We start from the raw sequence: 12,227 nt of genomic DNA on the forward strand, positions 1-12,227 counted from the left end.
CTGCTAAGTGCTACTACATGTCCCAAACCGCCCCACCAGACCTTGAAACAAATGGGGGCACTGCTGCTGTTGGGACTGAATAAATGTTTGCTGGTGCCTCTCTGGCCATGTGAGCCTCAGCAGGGGCCCAACTGCCCCTTCCCGCTGGGATGGCTGAGCCGGGTGAGCTCTGCGGGGACGTGCCTGAGCTCGCTGCCCTGCCCGGCTTCTCCAGCCGCTGCTCCCCGCGCAGGGCCGGCAGTGGCCGGCTGGGGGTGCAGAGGGCGTGGGGCTGCCTTCCCACTGCTCTCGGAATGCTTCAGCCCCGCTAAATCCAGCTGGGCACTGGGAGCGCCTCTGGCAATGGTCTGTCTGGGCACTGGGAGCTCCTCTGGCAATGGTCTGTCTGGGCACTGGGAGCTCTGGCAATGGTCTGGGCACTGGGAGCTCCTCTGGCAATGGTCTGTCTGGGCACCAGGAGCTCCTCTGGCAATGGTCTGTGTGGCACATCCTGTGCTCACAGCATGTCACCCAGTGCCAGCCCACTGGTGCCACGGCTGGCAGAGGTGCTGCTGGATGTCACTGCCCTCTCTCTGCACCTGCCTGCCCTGGGAGGAGGCCCAGGTACCTTGAGGACATTTATACCTGTTAGTTCACTCTCACTGGTGCCTTTAGGAAATACTGACTTGCTCCTCATCTCAGTGATTCAGCCCCACTGAAATGGGGCATTGGGCAACTCCTCACAGCAATCATCTGCCACACAGCAGAGCCAGCAATCTCCCTTTGATTTGGTTTGTTTTTTGTTTTCTGCATCTACCTGATGTTCCTCAACCACTCATCGGGAAATTGTGCACTGAGTACCAGAGACATTCAGGGCCCTGGAGAAGAAATGCCCCCAATTTTGGCTGCATCATTCATCTGTGAGGAAGGGCCAGGAGCAGTTACCAGCTCCAGGCTCCTGCACAGTAGCAAGCCCCCCCATCCTCTAGGATCTCCCCCTCTTCCTCTTGGATTTCTGTAGCTGTGGGAGCCTCCCTGCTCTGCTGAGGGATGCTCCACTTGCCCAGGTGCCTGCAGCCCATGTGGGTGATTTCCCCCTCACTGGGACACAGCCAAGGCACCCAGAGCCTGGATGCCAACCTGAGAGTTCTTTGACTGCCTTATTTGCAAGCCAAAGTCTGTGTCACTAGTTAGGAAAGCTGGATAGCTTCTCACTGCTGTTCTCTGGCTTGTTAAAGTAGTAATTAAAATTAAATAATATATAGTTAATAGGAAATACAATGAATACATTAACAATTAGGACAGGTAGAAAACTGACCAAGGAGTGAACCAATAAGGGAGTAGAGAGGCCAGGGGAAAAGAAGTGGCTGTTGATACACACAAATAAAAACCTTTCCTTTGGTTTTTGCGAAGTTTGAAGAGGGGACGAGTTGATTTGGTTTCCTGTAAGTGCTGATGCAGAAAAGGCAAGCGTTTTGATAGTTTTTATTTCATAAAAGTAACATAAGTATCAAATAAGGCTGGGGATGGTTTTTTCCAGACCTGTGACAATCAATGCTATAGGCCAAGAGCATTTAAATCACAGAATCACAGAAATTCAAGGCTGGAAGAGACCTGTAAGATCATCAAGTCCAACCCATGTTCTAACAATTCAACTAGATCATGGCAGCAAGTGCCACATCCAGTCTTTTTTTTAACTCTTCGAGGGATGATGACTCTACCACCTCACTGGGTAGATGATTCCAGTATTTGACCACTCTTTCTGTAAAATACTTCCTTCTTAATTCTAACTTGCATCTCCCTTGACGCAGCTTGAGACTGTGTCCTCTTGTTCTGTCTGTTGTTGCCCGGAGAAAGAGACCGACCCCCAGCTCACCACAGCCACCCTTCAGGAAGTTGAAGAGAGTGATAAGGTCACCCCTTAAATAGTACAAGCACAGGTTGTTCAGAGGCCATGTACCAGACTTTTGTAATACTGGAAATCTGCAAATCTGGGGAAAAAAAGTTACTGTTCCATTGAAGATAAAAATTAGAGAATGATCTCAGCACAAGCCCAGGCAAGATCAGGATAAAGAATTACAGCTGCTGGCACCAAGTAAAGAAGGAAACATAAAAAAAATTTAAACACAACAAACACATCCTATATTACAGTTACAGCACGTGTGCCCTAGCTTTGAACAGATCCCTCCGGTGCTGTGGTGGTGCAGGGTCATGTGCTGGGCTGTCCCTGCACAGCTCTGCAGAGCCAAGCCCCAGCTACCACCTCTGCTCACCCCTGCTCTGCCTCTCACCCCACTGTCTGCTGTGGTTTAACCAGTGTTGGAGGTTCCCTGTAACCAGCTCCGGAGGAGCCAAGGGTGGGGTGTTAACAGCCCCAGATGAGTGACTCCCATTGTGGGTGGTGCTTGTTCTCCTGGGGGATGTCTGTCAGAGACGGCCAATGCTCCTGTGCTGCTCAGGGGCTGAGGAGGCTGAGTCAGTCTCTTTTGAGGAGCCAAGGGCTTGAAATCAAGGTTTTGCTGGAAAATCAAAGCCTGATACAAAGCACCAGCCTTGACGAGAGTGTTTCCAACAGGAATCACAGAGATGTTCCTGCCCTAGGAAGCAGAAAGCCACATTTTGAGATTTTTAAACTAAAATCTAGCAAGTTGGCTAGAAGCTCAAAGAACAACATAGAAGTAGTGTCAGACAGGGTCTGAAAGTCCTGCCTTGTCCTATTTAGATTTCTTGGTCTCAGTACAGTTGCTCCCATCCAGGCACAAAAGCCACCTTGTGACTGATTTTCTTGGGACTCCCAGGTGCTACACAGGTCCTGAGGGGTATCTACACATGAGGGTGTGCCCAGAAACAAGTACAGGTAAAAAGACACTTCATGACAGACAAAAGGACATAACACAGACTTGATTTTTCTCTTGCTCTGGCATGAGAAATTTTTTTGTTAATATGATACTGTAAAGTTAGCTCTAAGAAAACTAGGACATATTTTGTTTGACACAGCCCAGAAAAACAAATGCCAGGATTGTATCCATTTGAAAGCATGAATCATAATTAACAAGCACTCACAGGTACAGAAGCTGGGATGTTACAGCCAGTCAAATGACTGGCAGAGGCAGAGAATGCTAAGAATAAATAAGTGCTTGAAACCAGGAGAATTAATATATATTCTATATATTTACTCTATTTTTAAATGTCATTATGGTATCATTAATACCATTTTGCCTATCTATCATGGCCTTACTAAGAGAGGACTTTCATTTCCTTACTTCTTAGGCTTTTTACGCAGAAGTTGTGCTGAAAAGTTTCTGGCACGATGTGAATTCTCTGTGGGTAGTCAGAGCAATGCCAGCACTTGTCCAGACTCACTCAGCTCCTTTGCAATAGTACCCAAAGCTGTCACCACACTGGACAGCTGACCAGTATCACAATAAACCTAACATGGATGCAGGAGAAAACACCCCACAGCCCCATATTGCCATGGAAAAGATCTTCTGTAGTACAACAAACACCTTGCAAAGAGACCCCAGCAAGCCAGGACAGTGATAGCATCTCACAGTCACTGCAGAGCAACAGGAGCCCTGACCCTCCTCTTGTTAGGGCAGCTTGGGGCTCTGGGCTCTCACCACAAACCCAGATACTTCACATGTGCAGGCACAGAGCCTGGGAAGGATCAGAAGAGCTGACTGCTGCAGAAAGACAAACAGCCTGTGCTGTCCTGTGCCAGGATTTCTGCGTGAGCCTGAAGAGAATCCCAGCAGGAGTGCAGGACTGGCTCCTGTGTGAGGCTGGGGATGATGGATCCTTGCCACTGAGGCCAGGTAGCTTTACCTGCAAGTGCAGAGCAAAACTTTCCCCACAGCTTGGATATTCAGTGCCTGCTCTCCCAAGGCTGGCAGGCAGGATCCTGGTTTGGACACTTTCCCAGGAATCCCAACGTGTGCTGGGTCAAGGGGGCCTCCTGAGAATTGCACAGAGAGATGGAACCAGCCCCCTCTCCTCCCCTGGCTCTGGCTGAAGGAGGAATGGCTGCTGGGCTGCCAAGAGTGGCTGAGCAGCAACTCCTTTTCTGACTAGATATTCCTTTTCTTCATTGAGAGCTTTGGAAATGAGCTGAAGACAATGAAATAAAACCAGCCTGGCCACTTGCAGGAGATCAGTGGCAGAAAGGACTGCATAAAAAGAGATTTCCCTCTTGCATCAGGGAGACAAGGAGGCTGGGAAGGGTGCACCAGCAGCTAAGCACCAGCTGCCTTGCATTTCCTGATGTGGAAGACCTTTAAAGCAAAGAGAAAGCCCTGTACATGTAGGACCATCCCTGGCTCCTCAGGGAGGGGAATTGATTTACCATCTGTGTTCAAATAAGTGATGTCCCCCAGAACACACATCCATCGGTGAGATACACCGGTGCTTGAAAGACAAAAACATTTGGCAAGTGATGTCTCTTCAGTATGACACAGCTCTTACATAAAAGAAAACAAAATTAACATGTTCTTGACTTGAAAGTGATTCCAGATTACAAAGCAGACTCTTAAAGTTAATTGAGCTCCAAGTGTCTAAAAATAGCATTTGTTCCCCTTCTTATTTATTTATTTATAATTTTTGGAAGAGCATACAATGAGATGTTATGCAAATAGCAGATAGCTAGTGCTGACAGCTGTGCCTATAGTAATCAGGAGGCTGGACACCAGAAGAGCACCTCTAAAGGAGAGAATCAATGCTGAGGGGGCCATATCCATCCTTTAGTTGCCCCAAAGTTGTATGTTTGGATGCCCAGGGTCCTCCTGTGGTGCAAGATCACCCCAGCAGTGCTGGGGATGCCATCTCAACCACTGAGCCCTGTGCCAGCACACCCTGCTGCTTCCCTGCAGGTGGGCTTTTCTTCCCCATTGCATGAGGGAGTCAATTCCTGTGCCCAAAGCCTTATCAGACCTGCCACTGCTTAGCTTATTAGTACTAAGAGGCTTGTGAGTCTTAAATCACTGATCCTTTTAGTGGGATCAATATTAGGAACCAATATTAGGAGTCCTGTTCCCACTTGGGGCTGCCAAGTCCAAGGGGCAGAAATCACAGGGTTTCCTTTTGGTTTTTGGTTGTTGTAGCCAAGACCAAGTTAATTCCTGCTGACAGACCAAATGATGGCTGGTTCAGGAGTGCATGGCTGTTCCCCCTCTGTCCTCATGGAGGAGGCTCCATGAGCGTGTGATGCTGCAGAGAGAGGGTTTGAGCACCAAAGCGACACTTGGAGAGCTTTGGGGAGAGGCAGTGAGGGATGTCTCCAAACAAGAGGAATGCTGGGCAGCTTTCCCAGCTGATGCCTGCTTAGAAAGCTTGTGGTGCTCCTGACCTGTGGTGCTCCTGACCTGTGGTGGCCAGCTTCAGGAGGCTTCTGGAAAGATGGTAATTCAAGACAGAGTAAAGGGAGTTATAGGTTTACGCTGAAAATCCAAAATTTAAGTTAGCAGATGTTACTTTTGCTTCTTTTCCTTGAATTCTCTTATAGAGAGGTTGGTAGTACTGAGCAATGAGTCTTGTACCATTTCCTTTTGCAGGGCACCGACAGTCCCAAAAACAGGGGAATCTGACGTACCTAAGGGAGAAGTGTTGCCTTTGCATAAGGGGTTGAATCAGTAGCTGAAGTCCACACTTTGAGCAACTAGGTTGGTTGCCCATTATGATAGCAGCAGCCCGCTGTAAAGTTAAGTGGATGCTGCTTGGCTCTAAGCGGTGACTAGGCAGCTGACTTGGCCTCTGATTCTGTGGGGGACAAAGTTATTTGATTAGAGGCGAAGGGGTCATTCTGAGGCCAGCAAGAGGCAGAAGGGCGGCAGGAGGGCAGGGCTCCGGCGGAGCAGGGAAGCCGGGCTGTGCAGCTCCCCCAGAGCCACCGTGCCAGCCCCTCTGCGGCAGCCCCGAGCTGCTCCACGGCAGAACCCTCCTGTCCCCGGCACCTCCCTCGCCCCCGGCGGGCCCGGGCCGCGGTCGGCAGGTGGCGGTGCCGGATAAGGCCGGGCCCGGGGGCTGAGGGGGCCCGGGGCGGGGAGGGCCGGAGAGGCCCCGGGGGCGAGGGCAGCTCGGAGGGGCCGGGGGAAGGAGCAGGGAGGGCCCGGGGCGGTGAGGGCCGCGGGGGCCCGAGGCGGGAAGGGCCGGGCCCCCTCAGCCCCGGAGCTGCGGGACCCGGCCAGAAGCCGCTGGCCAGGGCTGCCGGGGCCGCGGGCACCTCGGAGAGCCCCAGAGAGAGCCCCGCCGCCAATGGGCCCCTCCCGGCATCAGTTGCCCTAAACAGGGAGTTAAACCCAGAGATCTGCCCTGGCAGCCGGGACACCGGGGCCTGCCCCGAACCCAGTGCTCAGACTCAGTGTCACTGGTGTCCTGCCTAACCCTCGCGGCCGGACAAAACCCCAAATGCCCACCCTGGCAGTGGGCGAGGAGAGCATGACAGCATCCCATGGGACAGTCAGCCCACACCCGAATTCCTCCCCGAGGGATGCTGCTTCAGGCAAAGCGGGGACGGGATTATCCATTGTCTCCCTCACCTTGCAAATTCTCTCACCACAGCTGCTGTTGTTACAGCGAATAGCAAAGGAATTAATGATTCATCGCTTAATTTCCTCTTCCCCTCCTCCCTGCACCTTGATTTTGCTTTAATAAACTGGTCTGGAGCCAACTGCAGCATCAGGTTAATAATGACTTTAAGCACCATTTATGCTGCTATCGTGGCAATTTAAATTGTCACTTTCTATTAAAAGGTCTAACTCCAAATGGGTTTAGCTGAAAGCATTGGCACTGACAGTGCAATTAAATAACAAAACTCTTTTCTTGGGATGTCAGTGCAAACATATTTTAAATAGGGGGTCAGAAGCACCTAGCTAATTTAAACTACAGTATAGCTTTCTTGTGAAGAATAATACCTGATGCAGGGAGTTTTTTCCATGCTATGTGACAGTTTTTATTGTGAGCGTGAGACTTAAAGAAGTGATGTGCCAAAGGAGTTCAGCAGCCTTCGTAAACTCTTGTCTTCATGATAAACTTGGGCAGTGCTGCATAAGCAAAAGCCATCATTTCTCAGCAGATACACATGAAAACATATTGATCCTAAAGGCCTCTGATTTACAATCTTGATTTCCTCCAGACAGTTTGTATGAACAAATCACTTTACTGGGCATCCATGTGGTCCTTTGTCTCCAGATTTAGTGCTTATCTGTCAGAAACATACTGTGTATGGTGCACCTTGCATGTCTCACATTCTTTTTACCTGTGGCTCTGGAGTCATTTATGAACCACATTGTTCTGTGGGAAAACACACTCCTGTGTAGAGGATTTTTACAGCTCACCTGTAAAAATCGCATCCAGTTCCTCAACTGGCTGCAAAACAAAAGCTCTTTATTTGCAAGCTCTGTGTGGCAGCTGCAGTGCCAGTGCCAGGCTGGCCAGCCAGCTCCTCCTTTGCTCCTGCTCTGCCTCAGCTCTGCCTCCTCTCTCGGTCTGGCCCTTTCCTCCTGCACAGGGCACAGCCTGGTCCTCCTTTTCCAAGCACCTTGGATCTTCAACTCTACCCCACATGTTAAGCTGCTTCCTTTTTTGGTATTGATGCCTTAGGTTTTGGCTTTTATATTTTTCAGATTCTGTACTGCTTTGGTGTGTACTTCTGAGCTTCATATTAGGGGATAGTAAGCTCTCTTCACAGAGCAGGCAGACAAAACAATTCCTTCTTTAGCTGGAGACCAAGGACAAATGATCCAAATCTCAGGCCCAAGAGCACAAACAATGGTGGAATGAAGAGAGAAAAACAAGAAGGATGGGACTTCATGGGCTGAAGCTATAATTGGACAATTAACTCCAATATGCCAATGGACCAGAACTCATAAAAGTGAGAGACCTCATGACCAGTCGTGCATTTTGTGACCATTTTAGGTTCATCTTGGGTGTAGCCCTGGCTGGGCTCTGGTGCTGCCCAAGGTGCATCCATTGAGGCCTCCTAATAAAAACATGCTTTATTCTTTAGCTCCATCTAGCCTCTGTTCTAGGTCAGCCTTCACAAGGCATCACTACCAAGTAAAAATCCTTTTGCTGCAAAATCAGCTTGTGTTTCCTTATCCCTAATAAGAGGCAGCCTGAAAGCACAGCCCTTTGCTGGACATCAGACAGAAAAGCACAACTGCCATCCTCAGTGTCTGTCCCTCAAACAGGAAGTTAAAATATACCTGAACAGCTTTAATGGTTTGTATTTTTATTTTAATGCCTTTAAAGGCTCTCCAGTACACAACACTGTCCCCTGTGTTATGACTCCTGTGTTTTTTCGGATGTGCATTGCATGTGCTGGGAATAAATGAGTGATTGCTCATCACATTTAAACTCTCCCATCCCATTCTCATTGCTACAGTTATTGCTCTGAAGGACACAGAGACACATCTTGAGCTGAGTATTCCTAGGATGGCTAAGGATAATTTTTACAAATAAAATTATTTATGTCTACACAATTACATTTCTAGCCACAGAAAATCCACTTTTTACCACTTCACTGAAAAGAAAAAATGAAGTGGCAGGTTGATTTATGGCTGGCCCTTACAAAAATAATATGCAAGAGAATAGGATCAAAAGTAAATTTCTTTATGAAATTATCAATGTTATTCTGTTGTTTTGTTTGGTTCTTTTTTTTTTTAAGAAAAGGAGAACAAGAAGAAAAATATACTGGTATTCTGTTGAGAGTACATGCTGTTAGAACTTTTTACTTAATGATCTTGTCATCATAAATCCCACATATTTGTTTAAATGAAAACTTTTCATGAGAACAACCCCATCTTCCAGTTTCAGAGGAGCTCTGAAATGGAGTTCTGTGCAATGCCTGAGCCCTGCCTTTCTCTAACATTTATCTTCTGCTTTTTCTGTCTTGAGCCTTGCTGGACACACCTGGAGCAGCTGCTCTCAGTACCCCTGTCCTGAGCAGGGCAGCAGAGCAGACTCTCTCTGAGGGTGCTGTCTGTGCTCAGAAGTCCCCAGCCGGTCTGTAATTCTGTGAAATGCAGCATGACAAGGGTGATAGGGGCAGGAGCACATGAGAGCTGTGACTTTCCTGGGCACAGGCTTGGCCCTGACCTCCTGAAGTGGCTGCTGATTCTGTTTTCTCAGGGGACACTCAGCTCCTCAGAGTTTTACACGTGGCAATAGACTTCCAGTGGGATAGAAACAGCTTCCACAAAGGGCACCATGGCAGTGGGAACTGCAGGGAAAGGTGAGAGAAGGCAAGGGCCAGGAGTACATGTGTGCATTTGGGAGCCATGCTGAGTATGGGACCATGCTGTGCTCTGTGTCTGTTTGTAAACATGAGGCATTACACCTCACTTTTTAAAAGGAAACAGGTTTGTCAAGTGTTGCAAAAATAGCCAAGAATTATTAAAAATATGCTTTTGGTTTTAATACATTTTCTACACTATTCTAATTTATTGGACTAAGCTGATAAAAGCCTACTTCAGACAACTGTGAGATTTAAATACATACACATATACATGCATGTATATCTATAGCACTCTGTTAATTTCTTTGGTTGTGCATGTTTGTTTTTTCTTTAGGATATAGATCGCATTTTCAATATTTTTGGGGCAAAAACATCTTTTAAAATTGGACTTTTGAGTCAAATCTGAGATTTTTGCAGAAAATAAGACTTGAAGAAAAATTTGAATTATTAACATAATTTAATACTTAAATACCAAGTATTTTGAGGCTTCTGTTTTTTCTACAGAGATAACGGTGTAGCTTTTTACAAGCATTTCACTGAATTAGCTGTTTTTCACTGAATTTACTCTTGTAAATGAAAGTTTGCAGTCATAATAAACTCCAAGCAATTGTTGGCAAATGTTTATACAAATTACTTTCTGGACATGCATATGTTTGCACTGCAGAAATTGGCCCCTAAGTATTACCTGTCAGTCAGACAAGGTAATAATTTTCTGTTGTGACACTCGAACACTTCCCCCTTACCCCCAAATACACAGCTCAGCATTTGGGTGGAACTTATCCAAATTCTTGCTTCCACTTACAAAGTCAGAATGAATTGGTGGGGAGTAAATATCAGAGAAAGTGTAAACTGACTAGATAGAATTGAGAGAGAGAGAGGGAACAGAAACAAAGGGCATCAGAGAAAAATTTCTCTGAAAATTATTATGTAGGAATGACAGTTCTGAACCAGGACAGGTACCACATTATTCAGCTGTCAGCAAGGGCTGGAGGATGCTGGGGGAGCTGTGATAGTTCCTATATGAAGGTGCTAGTCAACCTGTCAGATGCTAGAAAAGAGGAAATTGGTGGCAAGAGGAGATAATAGAAGAGGCAAGGAGAGATAAATCAGAGAGATGTTAGACTAAGGGAGAGATAACAGATGCTGCCATGGGAACTGCCAAGCAAGAGCAGAAAAGCTGGCTTGGGTCTCAGACAGACCACACACCCTGCAACTTACACATTAACATGAACAATGTATCCTGTGAAACAAAAATATATTCTAAGGAAATAACAAAATGATGGGAGGAGGAGAGAAACGGGCTATCAGGAATGCAAGAAGTATCTGGGAATATTTAATGAATTTGTCAAGACAAGAGAAAGATGTGTTGAAAAGCTTTCCCTATAGACTAGCTCATAGTATGTTAAAATTGCTCCTGCCTTTTGAGCTTAATTGCTGCCTAAGGTTACAGTGTGAGCCATGTCACTGACACCACTGCCTCTGATGGTTCTTACATCTGAAAGCTTTCCTGGTTTTTCCCAGTTTTCTCAAGTCAGGCTAATAAAATTATCACTTGCTACAACTTTGCCTCACTAGCATGCAAAACATCTGTTTCTCTTTCTCTTTCCTTTTTATTTTTTAACAATCTCTGTATAATGATTTTTGTCCCCTCAGGAACTCTGGAATATATCTATTCCATGTCCTGAGATGAAATGTTAGAGGAATAAGTAACAGCTGTTTTGAAAATGGTTCAAGAAATAAGAAGAAAGTTCCCAGGAGTGCAGTTCCTGGTGGCTCTAAATCAGCTCCTTCCTTCCTGAAACAGATGCTGATGGAATTCACCTTGATCCAGTATGTGCATTGCATTGGGAGAGCAGTGTCCTGAGGCAGGGGTGAAAAGAGGCATTGCTGGTACTCAGACAGGGTGGGATCTGTGATCTGTTGCTGCAGCTGTTCTCATTCCTGCAGAAATGCCTCAGAAATCCAGAAATCAGCTTGCTGCCTTCAGAGCAGCCCACAGAGATGGGGCTGGTCTCCTACTGAATGTCAGCTGCTGGCTATGGGTGAGAGCCCAAAGCAAGTCCTGCATACTCAAGGTCCCAGTCCTCATAGAAACATCCCACAGATCTCTCCTTGCCCAGCCCCAGCCTTCCCTACAGAGGGAGCAGAAGTGGGATGTGCAAGGTGTGCCCAAGCCTAAGGTGAGTCACCTCAATGGATCTTTGTTGCCCCAGTCCTCCACCAGGTCGGTGTGGACCTTCTGGAAATGCAGGAGTGCCAAAAATCTGACATCTGGAGCTGCAATTTCTATTTCAGCTCAACAGACACAATTAGGACCTTCCAACCTGTTTACTGAAAGAGACTGCTTGTGCTTCCTTATGGGAACACAGGCTCTGAGTTTCACCTAATGAAATGGGCACGGAGCCTTTGCCAAACAAACCCCTCCTGAGCTATGCCAGGTGGGATGCCCTGGAAGTCCTGCTCTGCAGACTTCTGCAAACTGGATCCCAAATCCACAGCCACCCAGGAGCCTGTGCCCCACTCAGGATGGCTGTGGTGTGTGTGTGCCCACCTGTTTGCTCCAGGTGGAAGAGGATGACAAATTAACACTTTGAAGTACTCAGGATGAATGTGTGCCAGGAGTAGAAGAAAACTGCACTCAGATAAAATCAAGGTATGTACACAGTAGACGACAATACTCATTAGAACCCTATTCCACTTCAAATTGCTTTTCATCTCTGGCAGGTCTTTGCAAATTTGCTTAATTTGTAATCTTCCATATCAATGGATCATGAGAATTATTGCTGTCAGGAGAATGTCAGTGCGGCTTAGGCAGAGCTGCATTAGGAGAAGGTGGCATTTTTTCAGCATAATTGCTTGAAGTATAAGAAATGAAGAATGGCTATCAGATTCCATTCAAAGGTTTGAGGGGGCAGAAGTGCAGAGAAAATGAAACTTCTAAGTATAAATATATGTTCAATGTATAATGCCCTTTGTTTATTTTTTAAGGCTGATGTGTACTTATTCTTACAATTATTTG

This window comes from Melospiza georgiana, chromosome 2 (genome assembly GCF_028018845.1).
Source record: "Melospiza georgiana isolate bMelGeo1 chromosome 2, bMelGeo1.pri, whole genome shotgun sequence".
NCBI classification, from domain to species: domain Eukaryota; kingdom Metazoa; phylum Chordata; class Aves; order Passeriformes; family Passerellidae; genus Melospiza; species Melospiza georgiana.